Source organism: Carettochelys insculpta, chromosome 17, assembly GCF_033958435.1.
Source record: "Carettochelys insculpta isolate YL-2023 chromosome 17, ASM3395843v1, whole genome shotgun sequence".
NCBI classification, from domain to species: domain Eukaryota; kingdom Metazoa; phylum Chordata; order Testudines; family Carettochelyidae; genus Carettochelys; species Carettochelys insculpta.
In genome coordinates, this window is record NC_134153.1 from 24,016,331 (window position 1) to 24,039,911 (window position 23,581).

At 43.4% G+C, this 23,581-nt stretch overlaps 1 protein-coding gene across 4 annotated transcripts in view; it reads left to right on the forward strand.

The window, feature by feature from the left end:
* Window positions 1–9,629: 9,629 nt before the first annotated feature.
* RALY (RALY heterogeneous nuclear ribonucleoprotein) overlaps window positions 9,630–23,581 on the forward strand; it is a 229,400-nt gene continuing 215,448 nt past the window's right edge. For 2 of the 4 annotated variants that reach the window (XM_075011548.1, XM_075011551.1), the window contains exon 1: window positions 9,630–9,772. The gene's annotated coding sequence lies outside the window, so the exon portion shown is untranslated. Of the gene's footprint in view, window positions 9,773–11,647; window positions 12,096–23,581 lie in introns of all 4 variants that reach the window. The other 2 variants (XM_075011549.1, XM_075011550.1) reach the window with 2 other exon arrangements.

Below are 23,581 nucleotides of genomic sequence, written 5' to 3' on the forward strand. Positions count from 1 at the left end.
GTGGTATGTAGCTTGTTTGAAAGACATTTGCTGCATGTCTTCAGAATCAAAGCTATTCTGATTGGATGCAAGGGTCACGTGGTGTTTCCTAATTGGAGGAAGCCACTTTGAGACTCAAGTTCCTGATATGAATAATCATAATGCTGTACTCAAAGTCACTTTCACAAAGGTCTTTTTTTTTTCTTCTGAAACTCATTAAAAACTGGTGTTTCTGGGAATGTTACCACAAGTAAAATCATGCTGGAGCAATCTCAGCAAGCCAATGAAAAAGGAATTCAAATGTAGTCCATCTGGCACCAAATGCTTTAAAGCCAGTCCAACACTATCATCCAGACACATGTGGGTAATTAAAAATGAATCATATGCAATTGCTTTCTGTCTTAATAGAGACAGTATTGTGCATTGAACTAGAGATGTATTCCTGCCACAAGCTTCTGATCTGATCTAAACTTCAAGTCAGATGTTCTGATTTGTTACAAAAATAGGTGTGACTATAAAGTTCAGATCCATATCCAAATTCTCCCAAAGTTTGCAGATATTTGGATTTTGATGCAAGTTGATGTTTGCATTGCAAATTGTACTGATACACACACCAGAAGACGCTGCTTTAGCTTATACTGGTGAAAGAGACAGACTGGAACAGAGAGTTTAATTCTTTTACAACAGGAAAGCAAGTGACCCAGAGCAGCAGTGACAATAAAGAACTGGCACATTAATAATGTTTGTTTGTTTGTTTGTTTGTTTGTTTGTTAGAAAAGAGATAATATGGCAAGACAGAAAGTCCTTAAGGGGCCTGGATGATTAGAGAGAGAATCAGGAAATTGAATCAATTGTTATATCAGATCATTTTCTGGCATAATATAAGATAATTAAGTCAAAAGATACACCACAGATGTACCATGTGCTTCCACTGATCATGATATTCATTTACAAGACACAGAAAAATATGCAGTGAGCAGTTTTGCTGAAAGTAGCTAGTGAGTATTCTTTCTTGTTGGGATACCATGACATAACTTATTATTATGCAGGTTGTATTAGTGTTGATTGTAATTTGTATTGCAGCAGAACCAGAAAGTCTAGCCTTGTTGCACAGATTGCTGCAGAAGCATATAAAAAGGCGGTCTCTGACCAATGAGCTTGCAATCCGGTTTCAAAGTGGTATAGATCAAAATACACCATGGAACGCTTGATGGTTGGCTGCAGAAATAGCACAGATATAGTTAGTGTACAGCAGAGTATTATGAGGTAGATTTACAGCCCAGCTTTCTCTGTGTTAATTGTTTGTATAGAGAAAAGCTACATCTAAGCTGAGAGTCAACCGATGGACACAACATTCAGATGACAGGAGCACATGGTAATAAGGATGTGATTATGACCAGAAATGTGTCAGAAAGTTAATTGGCTGAAGAATTGAATACCAATGGATTTTAACTTGCTAACTACCTGAAATACTGCTGTAACGGTTTGCTGGATAACCAATAAGCAGTTACTGTAGTTTTGCTTTGTACTTCTTTCTTGTTGTTTTCCATTTTGGTCACATCTACATGGTCAGCTTCCGTTAACAAAACTGAGCTTCTGTCAACAAAATTTGCTGACTGTCTACATGATTAAAGCATTCTGTCAAGAGTTTGTCAAGAAAACTCAGCTGTTGAAAAAGAGGCCTCCCGGTTCACCAGGCAGCCCTGTTTGCAGAGCTTCCAGTTGGCTGTTCTGTTAACAGAGAAGTGGGCAGTCTGGCTACTCTCTGTCAACAGAGGGCATTGACGGCGTAGCCCCTATTAGGTGCAGACGTGGTTTGTAGACAGTGACTTCTGTCGATAGAACTCTGTGGTGTAGACACACAGCAACGGTTATACTAGCAAGTTTTGTAGACAAAAGTGAGGCTTTGTAGACAAAACTCAAGGAGCATCTACACACAAAGGCTGTGTCTACACTAGAGCGTTTTGCCAACAGAAGGGGCCTTCTGTTGATGTAACTATGGAGCAGCTACACACATAAAGCGTTCTGTCAACAAAGTCTCAACAGAATTCTGTATGTGCCTCGACAGTGTTATCCCTCAAGACTTAAGGCCAGGTCAAAACAAAAGGCTGGGTCTACACTACATAGTTTTGTCAACAGAAGGGCATTCTGTCGACATAACTCAGGGAACGTCCACGCACTTAAAGCATTCTGTTGTCAGAACTCTGCATTTTCCTTGACAGTATTATCCTTCAAAAAATTGAGGCATAACAATCTCTGGACAGAAATACTGTCGACAAAGTGCAGTGTAGCCACTTCTGTTGACATGGAGGGCTTCTGGTTGCCAAGCAGTCCTCTTTGCAGAGTGGGTGCCCCCAGTTATGTCGACAGAAGGCTCCTTCTGTCGCCAAAACTATGTAGTGTAGACCCACCCAAAGAAATGACACTTGGTCGACAGAGACGGCTTCTGTTGCTAGGCAGCCCTGTTTGCAGAGCTGCCATTCTGCTTTCTGTCACTAGAGGGCAGCGCAGTCTGGCAGTTCTCTGTCCACGGACCAGGTTGGGCACCGCAGCAATCTGCACAGATGTTCTGTTGCTATTTCTCTGTCGACAGATGGTAGTGTAGACGTAGCAAAAATTAATTTTGTCAACAGAAATTGTTGAAAAAAAGCTGTATAGATGCTCCAGGGGGCCTGTTTGTCAACAGAGAGGATCAAAAGATCTAGCTGCTTTTATGTGTTGACGCAATCTGTCAACAGAAGTTTTGTCAGAACGTCTCTTCTGAGAGTAACTTCTGTAGACAGATCACTGTAGTGTAACTGTAGCCAGCTAATCTGGTCAAGAGAGTGGCTTACTCTTTTGGTCTGTTTTTGTGTGTAGGCACTATCTGTCAACAGAAGTACTGCCAAGGTCTCTGTCGACAGAGGCTGCCTGTGTATACATGGCCTTCAACATCAGTGTTTCTAGATGGAAAATATTCCTACTGCAGTAAATTATTGGAGGTTTTTCTTATTTTATCAATTGGAGACTGATTGTTTCCTTGCCTTTCTTCACAACTTGAAACACTGCAGCATTAGACCTTTGATTTGGTGGAACAGAAATACTCTGGGTCATTTATAGTGACTTCCTTCCCTCCCCATTCTGGAATTGATGCTGTGCTAATTTCCTTGGATCCTGCCACCTATTTGTGTGTTTGTACACACCTTGCTCTTTAGTGCATAGTTTTAGGCTGATACATGAACTTTAGGGAATGGCAAATGCTTCCTTTGCAGCTGTAGATGTTAATGACAGGACACATGGTTGCAAATGAGAGCAGTCAATCTTTAATCTACATTCATTTGAATATGGGGGTGGATATTAGGGAAAGGTTTTCTCATTAGAACAAATGTCAAAGATCTAAAAACCTCTCCATTTATATTCCTTCTAATGTTCTTCTGCTCAAGCAAGTTAGTTCTTAATGTTGATTTTAATTAAAGCACTTCAAATGGATTGCAGCTGTGCATCTAATGACTGGACTAAAGGGTCACTGGGAAAAATTGTTTGCCACCCTTCCCAAAGAGCAACACTTGCATTGTACGCTACCTGGGTTCCAGTCCATCCTTTCAGGTTGCCAAAATGTCTTGGTTATTTTTGGTTTCCCTTTATTTAAAAATAAAATATACTCCAGGAAACAAACAGCCAAGTCTGCTGGGAAAGAGGATGCTGTGTTTACAACACAATACAAATAATAAAGAACTTAGATTACTTGCAAAAGGCTGGTTGGGAGCTTTGGATTTTCATACAATTCCCTGGAGGCCACCACTGAACTTTCTCTCCATCCTGTTGCCTTTCTAGATTTGTGCGATATTTCTCCTTCTCTGCAAAGCTATCAGCATGAAATCCAATAACAAACCAGTCTCAGGATCGCAGTCCTCAGGCTTCAGTTCCTGCTATGTGTAGGCTCTCAGATCTCATAATCCCCACTGAAGGCTCCTAATTTCCCTCTATGTCTAAATTGGCTCCTTCCTTCATTTCCACTACTGCCTCCTGGAACTGAGAGCTGTTCACTGATGCAAACCAATAGGAAGCTTATGTGAGAAGAACATGGTGCAGCATTTCCCAGGGTAATCCAGAAAATCTTTTTCAATTCCAGCTGCTTTGGATCAAGGCTGTGCTAGCGCCTGGTATATTTTAGAGGGGCAATTACTGTTCTGCTGTGTAAACTAGTGTTGTCAGCACTCTTCTTTCTGCAGTGTGGAGAGACCACAGAAATAAGTGTCTGCAAAGCAAGAAGTTGACACGGGATCAAATTATCCCCTGCCCAAATGCATTCCATTATTTTCCTATTTAAACCAGAGCAGGCACCTTATGGGCAGTGCTTCTCCCAGCCTTCACAGGGTGAGAGGATGATACGGCTCCTCAGATAGGCTGAAGATTTGCATACGGAGAGTATGGAGACCTGCTGCTGGTCTCTGTCTCTTGCTTCTCTGCTTTACGTCCTTGCCAACCCAGACAGAGCAGATCAAAGAAAAGAGTCAAATGCCAAGCCCTTGAATCCAGTGGAAGCAGGACCTTTCAACATTTGACCTACCTATATGTATAATTTTTTTAAAAGTCATAGAACCAGATCCTAGGGTACAGTAAATCAGAGGGGTCCGCAGAAGTCAACAAGGCTCCACTGACTTGAATCTGTTAAATCTCCGGCCCATTGTCTCCTTCCCTGCCTTACTAATCTCAAAATTCGCTGATAAAGATGAAAGCGTTTTCAAAATTTGACTTAATCTATTGTTCTTGATGCTCTGTAGTGCTACATCCAAATGGGGGCAGCAAACATTGAACCTCTGCCTTACAGCAGGAACCTCTACTGCTTGAGCTAAATTATAGAATTCTACTAAGCAAGACTGTAGCAAGCTCACTTATCTCTAAAAATGCCCAGTCACCTCTCAGAGAGGGACAGAGTGCCATACTGAAGGAGTATGGAATGTATTTATCCACTCTCTTGGTTTCATTCAGTTTTCAGAGTGGAAACAACGTTAGTCGGCTTCACTTTTGTTTCTTTTTCTAGCACTCAGCTCCAAGCACAATACTAAAAGTTAGGCTGCTTACCTTTTTTCTGAAAAATCTTCTGCTGGAAAAATATGGCTGTAGTGAAATTTTCACTGGGGAAATGCCAATATCAACAAACTACTTTGATTTGCCTGTTAGAAAAAAATCCAAACTCAGTTAACTTTGAATAAATAAATTCATTAAAATTCAACAAAACATTTTTCCCATTTTGATTTTTTTTTTGAGCAGGGACTGCTAATTTGCTTCCCCTTTTGATTTATGGATTTTTTCAAGTGATTTTTGATTTGGCTTTTTCATATTTTTATCAACTGATGTAAATTGACCATGGTTAAACTTCATCAAGTATTCTCTCGAGAATACTTTGATGTCGGGGACAGCCTCTCTTTTTTGATTGCATCATGGACCATTCCTTTAAAATGGTCATTTAAGATCTCGTTTTTCTGAGTAAAAATAACACAACTAAGCAACTTGGTTTTGTAATTAGGCATAAGTAGCTAAGCCTTTTGGAGACTTTACAGTTTCCCTCTTGTTACTATTCTGATTAATCTGTGCTCGAAAACATTTCACTGGTTTTGATGTTGCTTGGCAAGATTCAGCTGGATAGTTGACTAATTATTTTTGGACTGGTCTATTGCCCAAATTCTACGCTAACAACCATTGAAATCACCTGATAGCTGGCACTTGGCACCTTTTGTAACTGGGCCCAACAAGAGTAAAACTACTAACATACACCACGAAAACCAGACAAGATCTTGTCTGTGCTTGGAAATATACCCGCTGCTAGTCTCAGCAATGGAGATTATTGAGCGAGGCTTGAAGACAATTTAGCTGAAAATGTAGACAGGATTGTACTGTTTAACCCAGCAGCAGTTCCTGGCACTCATTTATAATGGGTACAAAGCCCACACAGTCATCCTTTCTATGCAACCACTTGTCCTGGGTGCACCCTACAGTACATGAAGTACACTTCTGCTTCAGCTTTATTGGAAATCCAGTTCTGTTAGGCTTTTCCCCTCTTTTGGCCAGACCAAAAGGTGCTTGCTTATGACAGGCTTCGTTGCTCTTTAGGAGGCACAAATAACTTTGCAGGACATGAGAGGAAATAAAAAAAAATCTGTATATCTGTATATGAATTCTTAAAAGTCTCTTCCAAATTTGCTGCTATGTAACTTTGGAGCAAATTCGCTTTTGGCTGTGACATTGTTTGCATCAATATTACTCTTTCTGTATCGAAGGAAGAAAATAAAAATCATTGAAGAGAAAAAGCATACAACTGCCTGACCTCTATTCTCCAGGATAAAATCAAGTTCAAAGGATTAAAGTCAGGGATATCTCAGGGAGGGAAGACCCACATAATTCTAGGAGCTCTAAAGATATTTTTGAAGATTTAACTTTTGGTCTAGATATCCCAGATGTTCCAACTCTGTAAGAAGCACCAGGGATAGAGGATGGGCTCCTTGCGAACTTTGATTAGGAAAAATGAGCTCAAGCTGGGAGGTCAGCGAAAAGCAAAGGAATTGTTAATCAGATACACTGGAAACAATAAGCCTCGGGGACGTCATATTGCATGAGAGGCCAAGTCATCTCTTCTCCTGTGGTGCTCTCCAATTCTTGATTGACTTAAAAACTTGTTGGAGTAACTCTACTGAAATCCATGCACAGTCCCTCTGTGTCAGGCAGTGCCTCCTTGTGCTTCCCCTAAAATCTAAGTGCCATAATCTGGTCCCTAAGGGTTATTTTTTAGGCTTTTTTTAAGGCCAAATTCTGGAACCAAAGTGCAGTCTGAGTAGCTCTGCTGAACACTGTGGAACTCTTAGCCTTGGTCTACACTAGGACATCATTTCAAAATAGGGCCCTTTATTTTGAAATAACAAGCGGAGTATTTCCACTGCTACGGCCGTCATTTTGGAATGACGACCACTTATTTTGAACCTGGTACTCCTGCTTTACATGAGGAGTAACACTTGTTTCACAATAGCGGTAGTGTGGACATGCCTGTGCTGTTCATTTAAAATAATTGGCCTTTGGAGATCTCTTGCAGTGGCAGCCCTGACTGCTCGAGCCACACCAGGCCGCTCTGCTGCTCCCTTCCTTCTGTGGAGATCCAAAAGGCCCACGAGGGGAGAAGGGCTCAGTGCACGTGGTCAGCCATGACACCACCACCCGAGTCTGGCATGAATGACCACACTGTTCTGTCTGATCCTTTGACAGCTGCCAGCACTCCTGCAACTCCCATGGCAACCACTTCCCAGGGACACCCCACCTTCCACTGGGGAAGGCCATGGAAGCAAAGCTGTCCACAATGGCCTCCATGTTTCCCAAAGCGGTAATGCTACATAGCAGCATGCGGGTGATGGCCTTGGCTACCTGCAGAAGTCCACCCCGACTGTGGATTTCCCCGTGCCAAACTGGTTCCCAACAGAGCAGTATCTGTCTGGTGTGGTGAGCTTCCACAGGGCAATGGTCACTTGCTTCTGCAAGGGGATGGGGACTCTCATGCAGGTGTCCTGTTGCCTAAGGGTAGGGATGAGCCACTCGCCGAGCTCACGGAAGGTGGCCTCCCAGATCTGGAAGTTCCACAGCCTCTGCCAATTCTCCCTGAAGGGTGAAGAAGTCCCACCAATCTGAGCTCACCCTGCGCCACCAGAAGTGGCATTCCACAGTGTCCACTGAGATTAACTGGGATTATTAAAGGGTTATTTATTTACATGAACAGTGGCATATACTGGGGCTTGGAAGGGTTTGATTTCTTTGGTAAAAGACAATTTCACCATATGCAGAAACCAATGAAAAAGATTTCCATTCATCATAATGGACATTGACAGGCAAAGTAAGAAATATGCTGCTTGGGAATTTATTAGAGTTTGCTCTAAGACTTTTGACAGTACATATCTTGCCACGTGATGTTGACCATTTCTGTCTTAACAGTTGCAAAACTGCAATTTGTTGAATCTCAACATCAATGTCATTAAATAATTATTGTCTAATTCCAGTAATTTCCCAAAAAACTGAAGATTTTAACTGATGAAAACAATAGGTTGATGTGTAAGCTTTATCTGTCAAAATTACAACAAAAATCAAAACAAATTCAACATGCCTACCAACACAACTGTGCGAAGGATGGAAATGGACCCTCTCATGTCTGATTTCAATCCCTGCTGCACTGTGCTGGGGGGAACCCTGCAGGGCATGGTGGGAGAATCAAAGGCACCCTGGGAGCTGTAGTTTCATGGCCAGCTCCCTGCTTATTGAACTAGCCTGAAGCAAGGAATGGATTAAATTTCCCGGCATGCCCTTAGCTGCTAGCTACAGGAAAGGGAGGCCAATGAGGAGGAAGTGGAGAGAACCCTGAACAAGGCTTGCTGTGCATGGAGAGAGCTGCTGCAAAGGGGTAGCACTGCGAGGGGAGAACATGGGTGCTCAGGGAGTAGATGGTTTTGGCTCAGGTCTCACCCTCAGAAGACTGGAATGTTTTTGGAATATTGTTTTTCTACTTACAATATTGTAAGATCTCAGAAGGTGTTTGCTGTAAAACCTTTCTTACCATATACACTTCCAGTATAATGACATTTGACCCTTAACCTCTCTTATGCTCGCTCCATATAGGACCCTTTTGAACTTCTTTATATTTAAAAACATGTTGTCCGTGCTTACCAAAAAGGCCCCTTTCTCCCATGGAAACTCCTGCCCATGGACCTGCCTGCAGCTCCCATTATGTTACCCAGAGTCATTTTAAACAGAAACCCGCACTCCTCCCTTCACGAGTCAAGGCACAAGCGGAGAGGCCTGAGAAAAAACATCCCCTGCCGAGAGATAATTCTTTAAGTGTGAAAACAACAAGAAGTCCCGTGGCACTGATATTGTGGGCCATAAATTTTCACGAGCGGGTCTATGCCCACCAAAGCTTATGCTCCAAAATATCAGTTAGTCGATAAGGTGCCACAAAACTGCTCGCTATTTTTATAGGCTAACCGATTTTTTTGGCACACAAGCTTCGTGGGCAAAACCCACTTGGTCATGCATCTGAGGAAGCGGGTCTTTGCCCACGAGCGCTTGTGCTCCAAAAAATCGGTTCGTCTATAAGGTGTCCCACCACTTCTCGTTGTTTTTGCAGATAGGGACTAACAGGGCTGCCCCTCTGACACTTGTCACCGTGCCAGGCTCTGTAATTGGGCTTTTTCACCCTTTGCGGACATCTGCCGCTGTGCGCCCTTATCTGAGAGCAGGGCTGGGGCCGGGCAGAGCCCCAGCCTGGCCCCCGCAGCATCCTGCCCGGTAGCCCCAGCCCTGCGGTGCCCCCTGGCCCGGACCCGCCCCAGGTGCTTCAGCACCACTCAGACCCCACCCCCGCCTGCCCGCATTGGCCGGAGCCGGCCTTTCCCATCAGCAGCCCGGGGGACGAGAGCCTCCCCTCGCCCGCAGGCGGGGCGTTCCGACCCCTCCCTGGGCCCGCGCAAGCCGCGTCCCGCCTGTCCCGGCCGCGCCCCCACGGGCTGCTGTGCAGAGCGCGGGAGGGGAGCGCTCTCTTCCCCCCCGCCTGGCTGCGGTAATGGTACGCGCCGCTGGGAGGGAGGGCGCTCGGCTGCCGGGCTGAGCGCTGCTGCTGTCACTTCGCTGCGCTGCTCCCCAGAGTGGCGGCCGGGCGCTGGCTGGCGGGGCAGCCGGGGCCGGGGCCGGGGCTGGGCGCGGGGCTGGCTCTCTTTCCTCCTCCCCCTTCTCGCTCACTTCTGCTTCTGGGGCATTTTTACGGCTGGCATTTTCTTGCTCGGTGAGTATTTTTCTTCCTTCTTCTTGGGCTGCCCCCCCCCTTCTCTTTCTTCTTATCACTTCTTGTTTTAATCATCTCGATGCGCCTTTAGGGGATGTTTTTCTTGTAGTCCCCACCCTTTCTCTCTCTCTGCCCGCCCCTGGCAGCGTGGGGCTGAGCAGCTCAACTCGCCTTCCTGGGCATCCGCTCGTTCCCCCCCACCCCCCGCCGTTCATCCTCCTTTATTTTCCTTTTGAAGAGCTCAGCAAGCTCCTTCTTTTTCCAGAGTCTGTTTTGAAGGTGCGTTTGTTTGCTGGGAGCGCAGCTCTCTTCCCAAAGACACTTCTCCCTCTTGTTGCACGTGCAAATGTTTGAATGCGCCCTGTGGTTTCTTGCTTTCCCTTAACTTTTACATTTTTGTGCCTCCTACCCCCCCTTTTTTTTTGGGATATTAGAGTTTTGGGTCTTGCAAAAATACATTTCGTTTTCTTGAAAGATTTTTTTTAAATGCAGATGTGGTGAGAATGAAAACTTTCGCCACCCACTTTTTAGCTGTTGTTTTGGAGGTGATTTTCTTGGGAGTTTGAAATTGACTCGTTTTTTCATCTGTCCAGTCATGTGGGGAGAACAGGAAGTTGGAAAGAGGACAGAGGCGTCAACAGCAGTAGGCTGAAGGATAAGAAACGTTCATGTTTCAGAAACTGGCTGAAATCCTGGCCCCTCTGAAGTCAATGACAAAACACCCATTGACTTGAATGAGTTTCACTGGCAAAGCGCCAGATAAAACCTTTTCTGCCTTAGTCCACAATAAGGGAAACAATAAACCAGTTCTGATTAGATGACGACAGTTGTGTCTCAGTGCTTTACCTCTGGAGGTATAAAGACCCAGGTGTGCCTCTGTTTTTGTTGGGTGTCTTTGATGCTGGATTTGCTGGTTATGTGCTATGTTCGAAAGAACGCTTCTATCCATTATTGCAGTCGGGGGTTCTGCTTGGAACAGTGGTAGTGAAATAACAGGTTATCTTATCGCTCTTGTAAAATTAAATTTAAGCCCTGGGAGCTTGCAGACTAAGATTGCTATTGTGCCCTTTGGAACTTATTTGAGATGCTTTGTGCTGACTGAATAGACTGAATGCACTAATCACATATCATGTCAGCTTGAACCACCCCTGATCAAAAGTACTTCTTTGTAAGAAATGGAGAGCTTGCAGTGACTCTCTTGCCTGTTATTGTTAAAACACTTAGTTTTTAAACAGTTGTTTCCTAACATACAATAGTTGGAGCCGACATGTTGTCACTACTGTATCTGTCGCCCTCCTCTGAACTTGAACTCTAAGGCTGCATTTGACAGCCTCTGGGGCTGCTCCTGTTTCATATTAAAGAGGTTAGTTTTGACTTCCCTTCTGTGAGCAGGTGCCATCAGCATGCTAATCAATACCCAGTGTCAATGAGTGGTGCCCAAGAGGGAGCTGATATGAGAGACATCTTCAAAAACAACTAGAAGTCCTGTGGGACCTCAGAGACTAACAGATGAAGCAGGTCTTTGCCCAAAAAAGCTTATGCTTCAAAATATCTGTTAGTCTATAAGGTGCCTCAGGACTTCTTGTTGTTTTTGAAAATACAGGCTAACTCGGCTACCTCTCTGATGCTTATCTGCGTAACAATGGAGGTGGGGGGCCTGAAAGGGAGAGAGCTGGGCTTGAGCTGCCACCTGCATTTGCTAAGAAGGCAAATCTCTCAAGTCTAGCCCATCTTCCTCTGTTGTTGATTACATCTATGGTGATAACATCTGTCACTTCTGGTGGGTCAGGGGCAATTTCAGCTGTTTTTTTTTTTTTTTTTTTTTGCATCACCTCATTTTGCTGTTTCTTGAGATGTGGGTCTCTTTTTATTTAGGAAAAAGCTTCATATCCATGAACCAAAGACAGCAGGTGCAGAAGGAGCATCAAAGCTATGTAAAATTTATCGCATCTTGTTTTTTAAACTGAGACTTGTCCTTCACCTCTTGGAAGTGGGAGAAGACATGCATATTGTTTAACCAAAACTGTTGAACCAAAGATATGCAAGAAGAAAAACCAAAACCAAAAACTCTTTAGAATTTCTTACAGCCAACTGACTTCTGAAGACCACTTGTCCCAAAGATTATTCCTCATAGTCCTAGAATATTTGTTAACCTTTTTTTTTTAGTATTGGCAGCGGTATTGGCTTGTTTGAACCTGAGCTCTTTCTTCATAAGCCAGATATTGTAAGTCAGGTATTTATTTAGATCTTATTGCCTCTACTGTGGCCTAACTGTCAAGATAAGGTTGCCGAAGAGTTTTAAGAGAGTGGCAAAGTCAAGAAGGTATGTCTTTTAAGAACCACTTCCTTTGGAAAAAACAGATAATACACATTGATTTTTGGAAGGGAGTTTTCCTTTCAGATTATAAGGGAAGGATTGTGAAATAATACTCAGTCTCTCCAAAAATAAAAGTTGAAAACCTTCTGGGCAGCAAGAGGCCTGTTAGTTACCCGTGCATCAAATTATTAAATAAAAGCAGTAGAACTTCCTTTGGTTTGTGTTGCTGGCTGCACCAGGAACTTTCAGGCGTAGAATTGTATATCTAGGCAAGGGAATTGGCCTCTGGATGTACAAATCTCAGCAGCTCCTTGGTACACTAAAGCTACTGTTGAATTTTCTGAAGCATTAGTTATGCCTCTTTGAAGATGGTTGAAGAGATCCAAATCCCTTTCTTTCCCCCACTTGCTAAGTCATTCCCTTATGTACCCCAACCCTGCACAGGACAGCATTCTGTTATTTGGAGAAACACAAAAAGAACCTGTCTCTGAATTAAACCTGTGTGTTTAGGTTTCAGTTGTATTGAAAGCTATTCTGAAGACACTGATTTTAAAACTAAGTAGTAGTAATGATGGCAATGTCTAGGAAGAAGTACGTGCTGGGGGGCGGGAAAAGAAAAGCCTGAAATAATTAGATGAGCAGAGCTAACTTGAGGATTAAATGTCACTGCAAATGGCTTATAAATTCATAAAACATACTACGGGGGAAAAGGAAAAATGCTTCGAGCAAATAACAAGCTATTTTCTTATAACTATAAAGTTTTAATGAGGTAGTTAAAATATCCTAAATCTGTGCTTTTCACAGATTTTTCAGTACTTTTCTCTACTCATAGTGGAAGGTTATTTGGTAGAATACAGACCGGTCTGAATCAAGCTGAATAGTAAAGGGACTCTCTTAGGAGAATCTGAAAGCAAATAAGCATTTTTCAGAGCATAGTTATGTCACTCTTCAGGATGCCTGAGGCCATTGCATTTTAAGAAGACAACCAAAGCTTTTGTTGTCACGCTGGCCTAGAAAAATGCAAGGGCTGAATCCAGAGAAGGTTTTCAGAAGTTGTCATTTTTGATTAAGTTGATTTTGCTGTTGCACAAGAAAGAAGCATTGTTCCTTAGACACTTCAAACAATGCCATCTGCCCTTCCATGCTCCCTCTCCCCCACCCCCAGGACCAATTTATTCAGAGAAGACAACCTAGGCTAATATTGAGCCACATGACTGGCCCTCCTTCAGCTCAGTGGTCCATGAGATTGTTGTAACCAAGACCATCTCCTAGAATAGGTAGCTTTGCTAAGTGTGCTTGCATACCTAGAATCTGCAGGATGTGCTGACTGAACCATAGCAGTGCTTTGAATGCAGAGGGAGCTCACGGCTCTCACAGTCAATATTATGTGCAATCAGCACACAGCTCACTTCATGCGCCCTTGCTCTAAGTCCATGTCACTTTAGTAATATTACTAGGAAAAATACTATGCGGATAGTGACCAGTGGGATCATGGGCAACAGAAAACAAAATGTCTTGTGGGCCACACATAGAACCCTGATGGACTGAAGGTTGCCCTCTACTGATCTAGGTCTTCTGACTCAGAAGTTCAGCTTGAATTAGAGGGTCAGTTTTCTGCTAGCTGCACTGCTGATGTAAACTGAATTGTAGACTTTACAAAAGGTGAGATTAAGGTGACAAGTGCAGAGGCTTACTTAAGAGGCAGTTTCTGGCATTTATAGACTTTGACATGTGAACATAAGATTATGGCTTTGCAGGTGAGGTACCGGTTAGGATAGGACACAGATCTTCCAGCAACAGACTATGATGATACAAAGTAGGATGGAGGAGGATTGTTTGCTGTGCACAATCTAGGTAACCCTCTGTTCCTCTGTAAATGGTAAACATACAGGCCAATTGCAAGGAAACTTTCAACTTTATTACAGATTCACAAGCCTTTCTTATATCTTAAGCTGCATGCAGCAGGTGAAACCAGTTGTTGCTGGTATTCTGTTGCTGCTAGTTGGTGGGCAGAATCCTGAGGCTGTTCAAGTGAATGGGACTCTTTCTATTGACTTCCATCAGTTTTGGGTCAGGTTCTGGGGATGGTGATTAGGCCATGTATATGAAGACTGTAAAGCTGAGTCTGGGCTCTGTAAGATCTCGCTGATGGAGGAGAGGAATTACCTATCTTTTATTAAAAGTCAAGTACTAAGCACATCGGAGATGACAGTTTCAATTTTAATAATGGGGTGAAAGCTGGGGACAGGTTGCTGCTTCAAGGAGCCCAGACGCCCATTCTTTGGAAGAGCAATATTAGGTAAGTTGTGATAATGTTAAAGGGGCATAAATACAACCTTTCAAAGCCACCTCGTTAGTGAAATTATGGAAGTGGTTATGATGCTTCAGAGGTCAAATTCTAAGACAAACTCATTCTCCAAGGTAGTTGCTCTTTCTTAGCTGTTCGTATTTTTTTTCACGATAAATAGTCCTGCTTGAACAGAGGGGGGAAGTTTATTAGGGTGACAATCCATTCAGGGTCTCGGGAGTCAGATTTGGCCCAAACAAGAGTTTTATAGACAGAGAAGGCTCAGCCTCAAATTCTGCCATGCAGACTCAAAATGACCAGGGTCTTCATTACGGAGCTTATGAGCACACTTGTCTTTCAGTCCAGAATCTTTGCACTGAAGTTTCGGTCTGCACAGGGCTCAAATGAATAACTGCTGTTAACAAAAGTGTTGTGAGCAAGACCCAAGAAGCCATTCTGCTCTGACGTTAAAGGGATTAGTTCTGCGTTGAGCCTGAGAGAGGAGCCAAGGGCTATAAACGTAGAACCCCGTTTTAGAAACCTGAGGTTTTAGAACCCAGTTTTCCCAGTGCCATAACCTGTCCCTGTTCCCTGGTGTCTCTGTCCTTTGCTGTTGGAAAGGTTTACCAGAGACATTGCATTTGTAGACACCTTTTCTTTAAAAATACATCATTATTTAAAACCAAAGGAAAGCAAATGGCACTTTGTTTTTTAGAAAACAAGAGCAAGCTAAGCGGCAGAGGAATCTTTGAGCTATGTTCATCTCTTCCTGTGTAATACAAATCATCTCATATTGAAATCTGCACCATCAACTTGGTATGTGCTGGTGCCACAGGAGATGAGAAGTGGAGGGCGGTGCTGCTTCACCATTCAGATGCTTTCCCCAGTGGACAGCTTGGGCTCTGTACTACCCTTTGGTACAATGAATAGCACGGCTCTTTTGAGTCACTGCTACAGTCAGCTCTAAGAAGGAGAAATGAACAAGAGGGAGGGTACTAGCAAATTCCGCTCCAGCCGTTTCACCCTCAAACCCCAAATGCTAGCTACGTACAGCCTATACACCGTGCCATTTTTTATATTAAGGAAAGACCCATCAAATCCTTCCAAGTGGGATCCTACCTTTCAGTAAAAGAATGAAGCCTGGACATGAGGGTGAATAGTGAAACTTCCTGCGCAAGAGTACATTTCAGCATCAGTAGATACAATGGTGATGGGCACCAGCTATGTATATGAAGCCAGACACATCCAGTCAGAATTTGGGGGTTTTATTCTTTTTTTTTAAAAAAAAAAAAAAAAGAGTTGTACCTACCCAAGTCTTTAGAGCCAGGCCCATGCCTTCTAGCATGGGGAAGCCAGGATGGAAGCTGGTACTAGGGCCCATCATCTTGGTTTCTAGAGGCCAGGGTGTATGGATTTTAGAAGAGACATTCTTGATCTAGCTAAGAGAAGCCTAACTCCCAGAGTTGCTCACTGACTTCAGGTTTGCTACCCTTTCAGAACTGTGGATTTGGAATGCTCTGGACAGAAAAGTTCATCTCCACGTAATTCTGTGCTCAGTTACGTTTCCACAGGGAATGAATTCCAGAGGCACAGAGCCAGGACTGAGAAAATTGAGCCAAGCTTTCCTTTTGTGTGTCAAGTTCTTGCGTTCCAAAGATGCACAGATCATGCCCTGTGTTGGAGCAGTCCTAAAGGGATGTGTAGTTAGCCCTCAATGGCCTGTGTGTACAGCAACCAGTTCCTTGGCTTTCAGCGGGCAGTTGATTTGCAGCTAGGGTTTGATGTGTTCATGTGAGCTCCACCACTCAACCTGGACTTTCCAGTCTTCATAGTAGACCTAATTATAATAGCCCAAGCAAGAAGACAGGAGGTTGTGGGAGACTGAGGCTGAGCTATTAGGAAGGATTGCCTCCTGTGGAAGCCTAGGGGCATGAGGTGAATTAGTTTCTAACCAGGATGTCCCGATGCATAGTGGAGCGGCTTCAGAAGTGATGGCTTTTTTGGGGATGGCACGGAGTGGATGGGAATCTTAGAAATCTTTCCTAGAAGGGTATTCCAGAGCTGCCAGTGCTGCTTAACCTGAATGCTAATGTCCGTGCAGGAGACCACGCTTCGGACGGCTGTCTCAGACAGGTGTCATTGTGTCTGCATAAGGTTGAGTTTGGTTACAAGACAGTATATGCTTGTGACTGTTAGATTGTGGCAGAGCATGTTATAAAAGGAACACAAAACTGTTGTGGTTATTGCACAACTCCAGTAATTCTTCATGAGTTAAGTTAAACTATATTTGTACCATGGGTCATGCTATTGGAACTTAGGATCTGATTTTGGAACCCCGTACTCATGTTGTTGAGCTGAAACTGACACAAGTAGCAGTAACATGTAAGAGAGCATTGAAGGTTTTGCTAGAACATATGGTCCAGTCTAGAAGTCAGCTGGTGTGAAGGCTATCAGCACCTGCAATGAAGTCTAAGGGTCTGATCCTGCCAAGAGATCTACATGGGCAGTTTCCTGTGCTCTATAAATCACTCCCCTAAGTCCTGAAACTAAGCCCTAGAGCTGCTGCTTTTTTCAATGATCCTTGATCAAAGAGGCCGCCTTATCCTGTACATCAGTCTATATACATTCATACACCTATACCCTCCCTTTATCTCCATGTAATTGTCTCTGTATTAACTGAATTCAAGAAATAGCTGAGAGGAGCATGTGATGGTAAAATTCCGCCAAAAGAATTTGGTACGATTTGAATATTCTGTTGTTCAACATCAAAAGCACATGAAGAATCACTAGCACTGAAAGCAACATCAAAAGTACTGTGCTTTGAATTGGTTTGCCTCTTAAATGGGAATGACAGGCTCTGGTGAAGCAAACAAAGATGTTTTTCAGTAATTTGAATGTGGTGTAAATACTATTTTCTCTTCAGGTATATGTATTAACAAGCTGTGGCTTATTCCCTTCTAGAAGCAGAGCTGCTCCCACTTGTAGCAAGGGACAGAAGGTTTATGGCAGAGATCTGCAACCTGTGGGCTTCTGAGCTGCATGTGGTGCTTTAAGGATCTCTTTGTGGCTCCCAGGGCCATAATTGCAAAGTTAAAAAAACAAACAAACTCTCCTGATTATTTTCAATAAACAGTGAATGTCTAAAAGCCCAACAATCTGCAGTTCATATCTAAATAGCAAATAATATGTGATCTCAAAATATTGGGTAACTCCTAATGTAGTATGTGTAGTGAATTGTGGGGTATGATACTGTGTCTGTGTGTTGATCGTGTGGCTAATAAAGTCTTGATTTTGAAAAGAGGAAGCTTGCGGCATTCCTGCTGTGAAGGGAAACATGCATTTTAAGAAAGAAAACGGAAATCAAATGTGAAGTAAAACTGGCAGAATTAAAGTGGGGTTGGAATGGCTTCAAAAAAACAGAAAAATCAAAGCTGAAAACAGAATTTAAAACTGAATGGTCCTGATCCTTCGCATTTATATCGAGTTCGGCTGGGCTCCCTTTGTCTCATTTGCAATGAGAAATTCACAAGCAACAAACTATGTAACCCTGAGAGGCTTTTTCCCAAAAAACACACTATTTTTGCTGAACGGTATCCAGCTGGAGATGCCAGAAAAAAAGCTCCAGAGGAGCTGCTACTCAAAGCAGGAACACTTTCGCCAAATGGGTGACCTCACCAAGTTGCAAAACTGTGGCTAGTTTTGTGGCAACTCGAGATTGTGACATGAGGCAAGCCGTTCAGAGATGGTGAATATATAAAAGAGTGCTTTATCTAAGTATCAGAGCAACCGTACAATGATTTCAAAAACAAAAAATGAAATTGTTCAGAATCTATTATCCTGCAGAGAGAGAGAGGGTTCATGAGTAAAAGACAGGAAGATAGTGATACAAACCCACACGTGTAAAGTGTGGGGAAATAGAATAGGTAAAAAGTTTGTGAATGTGCTGCAGTAAACAAATACTGTATTAAAATCATGTGTGTGTATTGTTCTAAAATAAGGGTTACAGAAAGTATGATTTGATGTTATTTATGAAGGACAAGCTCTCATTCACATGTATTGCAGCTCATTAATTATTGAGTTTTTTACCAAATTTAAAAAAAAAAAAGAAAACACTTCTTGCTATTGGTTTATGGGCTTTTCAAGGGAATAGTTCCATGAAAGGTATTAAAGCTGGTGTCTTGCCTCCCCGGTATAAGAGTGGGAGAACTCTTGCCTCTCCTCAAAGAAGTGGGACCTTTCTGAGCCCAGCCGTTAGCCAGAGAATATTTGCTTAGGAACAAACTCAATTCCTTTGTCAGCTTTTATGCAGGCCCTGGTTACTTGTTATTTTTTGCAGCTAATCAAATCACTTTGAAGACAGGGCTAAGCATTGATCATCTCTTGTAGTCTTTCCCCTTTGTTCTGTCAGCAAATGTTACAAAATGGACCTTAAATTACCTCTCTTCCAAAATGAACAGGCTTTGTATACTCACAGGTGGTGGAGCTTTTTCATCTGAAGCATAAATCAAGGGCAGCCTTCACTCCTGCTCTTGGCTTGAAAACCTCCTCTGCAATGCCCTCCAAGGCTTTCCTTACACAGCCGGGCTTTGGGCCCAAAGATAAACCGGGGTGTGATGAAAACAAAGAAATGAGGCATCAAAGTGCCATTTGCTTTCATGATAAAAAAATGCAACTCCAAGGGCTTTGCAGGTGGCTCTATAGCTCTTCCCATATTATGACAGCTGAGACTTTGTTTTTTCTGTGTGATGTAAGAGTGAGCACACAATGGAGGAACATTTTGCAATCCAAGGAATGCTGTAGATGAGTCTGATTCCCAGTACCAGTAAATGTTAGCACCTCACTTTAATAGGGGTGTGGGCGGTAGAGGGGAATTGCATCATCTCTCTTCCATTTCCCCCCTTGAGAACATCTTCGAGAACATGCAATGGCGAACCTCTGTGTGTGTAAAGGCTACAAGGCATAATTTCTGTATATATTCTACAGAATAAGCCAGTAGAGTGGCATCACGCCATTGTACCGAGGGTAGGCTGTGAATATGACCAATTCAAGGGAGTAAAGCCCAGAAGCTGCAGTCTAACTTGGCACAAGCATTACAAAGCCAGTCCCTGACATTGTCTTTCTGGCTGCTACCTTGTGTATGCAGCTGTATTTTCTAATTCTAGTCCTTAGTACATGCTATGAAGAAAGAGAGTGCCATTAATTGAAATGTGATTTCTAAGCAGTGATCATGGAGTGCATCGCTGACTTCATTATTGAGATACTTGCCAGTGTTTGTTCCCTTGCAGTATGTCTCAGTTTACCAGTCTTGCATGTATGAGACAAGAACTACTCTACCTCTGAAAACATACAGGGAATTATCCAGCTGAAAGACTCCAAGCGAGAGAGTAGAGTGAATCAGCTGAATGGTAAATGAAGGCTAGTTGAAGAATGTTTACATACTCTTAATATCGTTCCTTATTTTTAATTGCATCACCTTCTCTAGTTCAGAATTTCACCAATGTCTGGCTGGTGGCATTCTAGCAGGTGTGTCTAACAAGCTGCTCACATGTAAGAGGAAAAGAATACAGCACTCAACACCTGCTAAAGAGTGGTTGTTTAACCCCCTACTCCTGAGCCATAGGCATATATAAGCCTCGTTTTATGTGTAGTAAACTAAGGCTCTAGTCTACACGGCATCTAGCCTCCTATGGCTGACCCAGGCCAGCTGACTTGAACTCAAGCTGCGGTGCTGTTTCACAGCTGTGTAGGTGTCATCTGGAGTTTTGGAGGTGGGAAAGTCCCAGAGTCCGGGCTGCAGCCCAAGCCCAGAAGTCCGTGTGGCAGGTGAACAGCCCCACAGCCAAAGCAATAGGAGTACAAGTCAGCTGACACAGGCCAGTGCTAGGTTTTCTTTGCTGTGTAGACATAACCTTAGTGGGTTAAGTGACTTGCCAATGGTCGCTCAGGAAGCCTGTAGCTATCCTAGGATCTGGCCCATGTCTCCTGTTCCAGTGTCTTAATGATCAGGCAATCCTTCCTACCATTGTGATGGGATAATGTCTTGTAGTTACACAATGCTTCTCATCTAGCAGGCTTGCGATGAACAAACTATGCATGCAATCAGATTGCTATGTGCAATGCCAAAAATGCAGCCTACTGCTGTGGAGTCAAACTCAGTTATCTTTACTAATGCATGCAGCATTACACAGCAGCTTAGGGCAGGGAAAAAAGAGGAATGTTCTTCTCGGTTTGGCATGTGGCTCTACAAATCTGAAATGTTGCTGGATCAGTGATGCAAATAGGGAAATTTGAGCAATTGCAGCAAATGTGTTGTGTATTTACAATAAAATGCTGGTACAAATAAACGTCACTTAAGAAAATGTCTGCAGAAGCTTTTTCAGCACTTCTGGTGCACTGGGATGCTGTTAGCTTGCTTGATGGAGACTTGTATCTCTATGTGAACAAACGAACAGTGATGGAGAGACGCCCTCTGTCGCTGACTGCAGTGAGGAAAGCACGCTGCTTCCAAATGGTGTGGTTTTTTTAAAACTTAGTTTTGAGTTTGGAAATGGAAAAATCAGATGTTTAATTTTTCCTGTGCCCAAGCTTCCTCTTCTATTGCTACTCAAAAGCGTTCTTGCAGCTGAAATGGGTGTTTCTCTAGCAAGTAGACTAGTAGACACAAGGAATGCAAACACATTGGCTTGTTTGCATTGCTGTGGCTCCTCAGAAGTCTCCTTTATTTCCGAAGAGATGTGGTTGTTTTTTGTTTTGCTTTGTTTTTTAATGGTGTCTTGCAAATAGGATGCCTAACTGGAACTCATGGGAGTTGGGTTCTGTGCCTGGTTCTTCCAGTGACATGCTGTGTGACCTGAGGCATGACATTTCATCTTTGTGCCTCAGTTTCCCCTTCCACATTTTTATCTATTTAGCTTATAAGATTTCTGAGACCGACTCTTATTATGTGTTCTGTACAGTCCCTTGCATCACAGGCCCTGAACTTATCTGGAGCGTTTAGGTGCTCCTGTAGCATAAATAACTTGTTTGCATAATCTGTAGGTCAGTGGAGAGTTCATTCCTTGTTCTTTTTGTGCTCCTAATATTTACTAAATGGGTGGTTATTCTGAATTGTACAAATAGGGTTAATTAAAAGGTTTTGGACCTGTTGGGTTCTCTTTTGGCTCCTCAGGATACTCTGTTGTTCAGAATTTGGTAGTCGGCCCGTGTATGGTCACCCAGGTCACATAATGTGCTTCCTGGTCCCTGACTGCATGATTAAGCCCTTATAAACAGGAACAGTGATGGAACAAGCTGAATTTCAAGGCAAGATGGTGCACTTTCAGACATGAGCAGGCTGAGGAATTTTTTAGTACATTCAAAACATCTTCACTTGTCTTTGGCAGAAGAAGGAGCATTTTGTTCAACTATATAAATGGATCCTAAAAATCTCCTGACAGAGGAGGAAAGAGGGAGATGTCAGGTCACCGGCGATAGCACAGACTTCACTATCCATTTGCTGTTGTTGTAGTCTGACACTATAACTGAACCCAATATGGTGCCCAAGCAATGCAAATGTTCTCGCTTCTGCCTGTCATTTACACATGAATGTTTGTATGTACCGAAATAGAAGCTCCGCTCCAGGTATTTGTGCAAATGAAGTGGGAATGTGAACAAAAAGATGGGGAGTGCAGTGGGATGGAGTCTCAGGTTGGCTTTCGTTAAAGGGTTCATAAAATAAATTTTAGCGGCTCACGCGCTTCCAACAGGCGGGGAAGCAGCATTTAATTTTGGGACGCACAAATTTTGTGCAGCCCCCTGAAGGACGACTCCCATCTGTGCACTGTATGTAGGTCAGATGTCTGCTAATTTCTTTATGAAGACAAAATGTGACAACCTTTCCTCTGTGGAAAGAAAGAAAACCACTGAATTAGGATGCTAACTCCATCAAGAATGTTTTAAAGGACAGAGCCCTACAGGGGAAGTGCAGGCAGGTGAGCTGCGCTAGTATCACCACGTGCTTCAGGTTGGGACAATGAGTTTTAGCAATGAAAGATTTATCTGAGCTGTGTATCCAGGGCTTGATGCAATGTCAGATCAGGTTCGTGTTACAGTGCAAAATGTGACAGGGTTCGGGGTTGCTTCTAACAGATGCTTTTGCCTGTCTTTTATGTTTATAAAGTTGGTGAAGCTTGAGATTCTTTGTCGGTTTGTGCGGGTAAAGCCTGCTTTGTGTTGCTGTTGTGTTCGTTGACTCATTGCTGTGTCTCTGGTTTGGCCTTACTGGTAGGGAAGGGGACTACAAGGCAAACTCAGCACACCCCCTTTGCCCTAATACTAGCTAAACTCAACTGAAAGAGTCCCATTGCTTCCGTGACTCAGGCTCTTGGTGTTTAGCTCCTGAAGAGGGCACTACCCCAAGGCACTTTGGGTTGGCATGAAAGGCTAGGCAAGGGCCTGGGGAGCTGTTTACTTCTAGGTCACCAGTTTGAGCCAGCAATGCTAACGTACCCAGACTGACATTGTGAACAAACAACATCATGTGCCACATAACTTCAGCTGTGCAGAACGCAATGCTATCCACAGCCTCAAAACAGATCTGACATTATAATCCAAGAGGCTGACAAAGGGGGTGCTGTAGTCGTCACGAATAGGTCAGATTACGAACAGGAGACTGCCAGGCAACTCACCAACATTTACAGGCCTCTGTCCTCTGATTCCATGGAGGAATACCAAAAGAAATGACACCAGCTGCTCAAGAAACTCCCTGCTACCATAAATCCACATAGACATCAAGCATTGGTCTGCTAAACCCGGGGTGTAAATTCAATCCTTGAGGAGGCCATTTAGGGGTCTGGGGCAAATAGATTTAAAAAAAAAATCTGTCAGGGCTGGTGCTGAGTCCTGACAGGAGGGCAGGGGACTGGAGTCAATGGCCTCCCGAGGTCCCTTCCAGCTCTATGAAATGTGTATCTCCATACGCCAGAGCTCTGATCAGGAGTATTCTCTCTTCTTCCCAAGATCCATAAACCTGGAAACACCAGACATCTTGTCTCAGGCATTGTTACAGCAAGACTGTCCTGTTATGTCGACCCTCTCCTCAAACCCCATGCTACCAGCACTCCTAGCTATTTCTGCAACATCACTGACTTCCTGAGGAAACGATAGAACATAAGGAATCATGAAGGCACTGTCCTGGCCACCATAGATGTCGAAGCTCTTTACACCA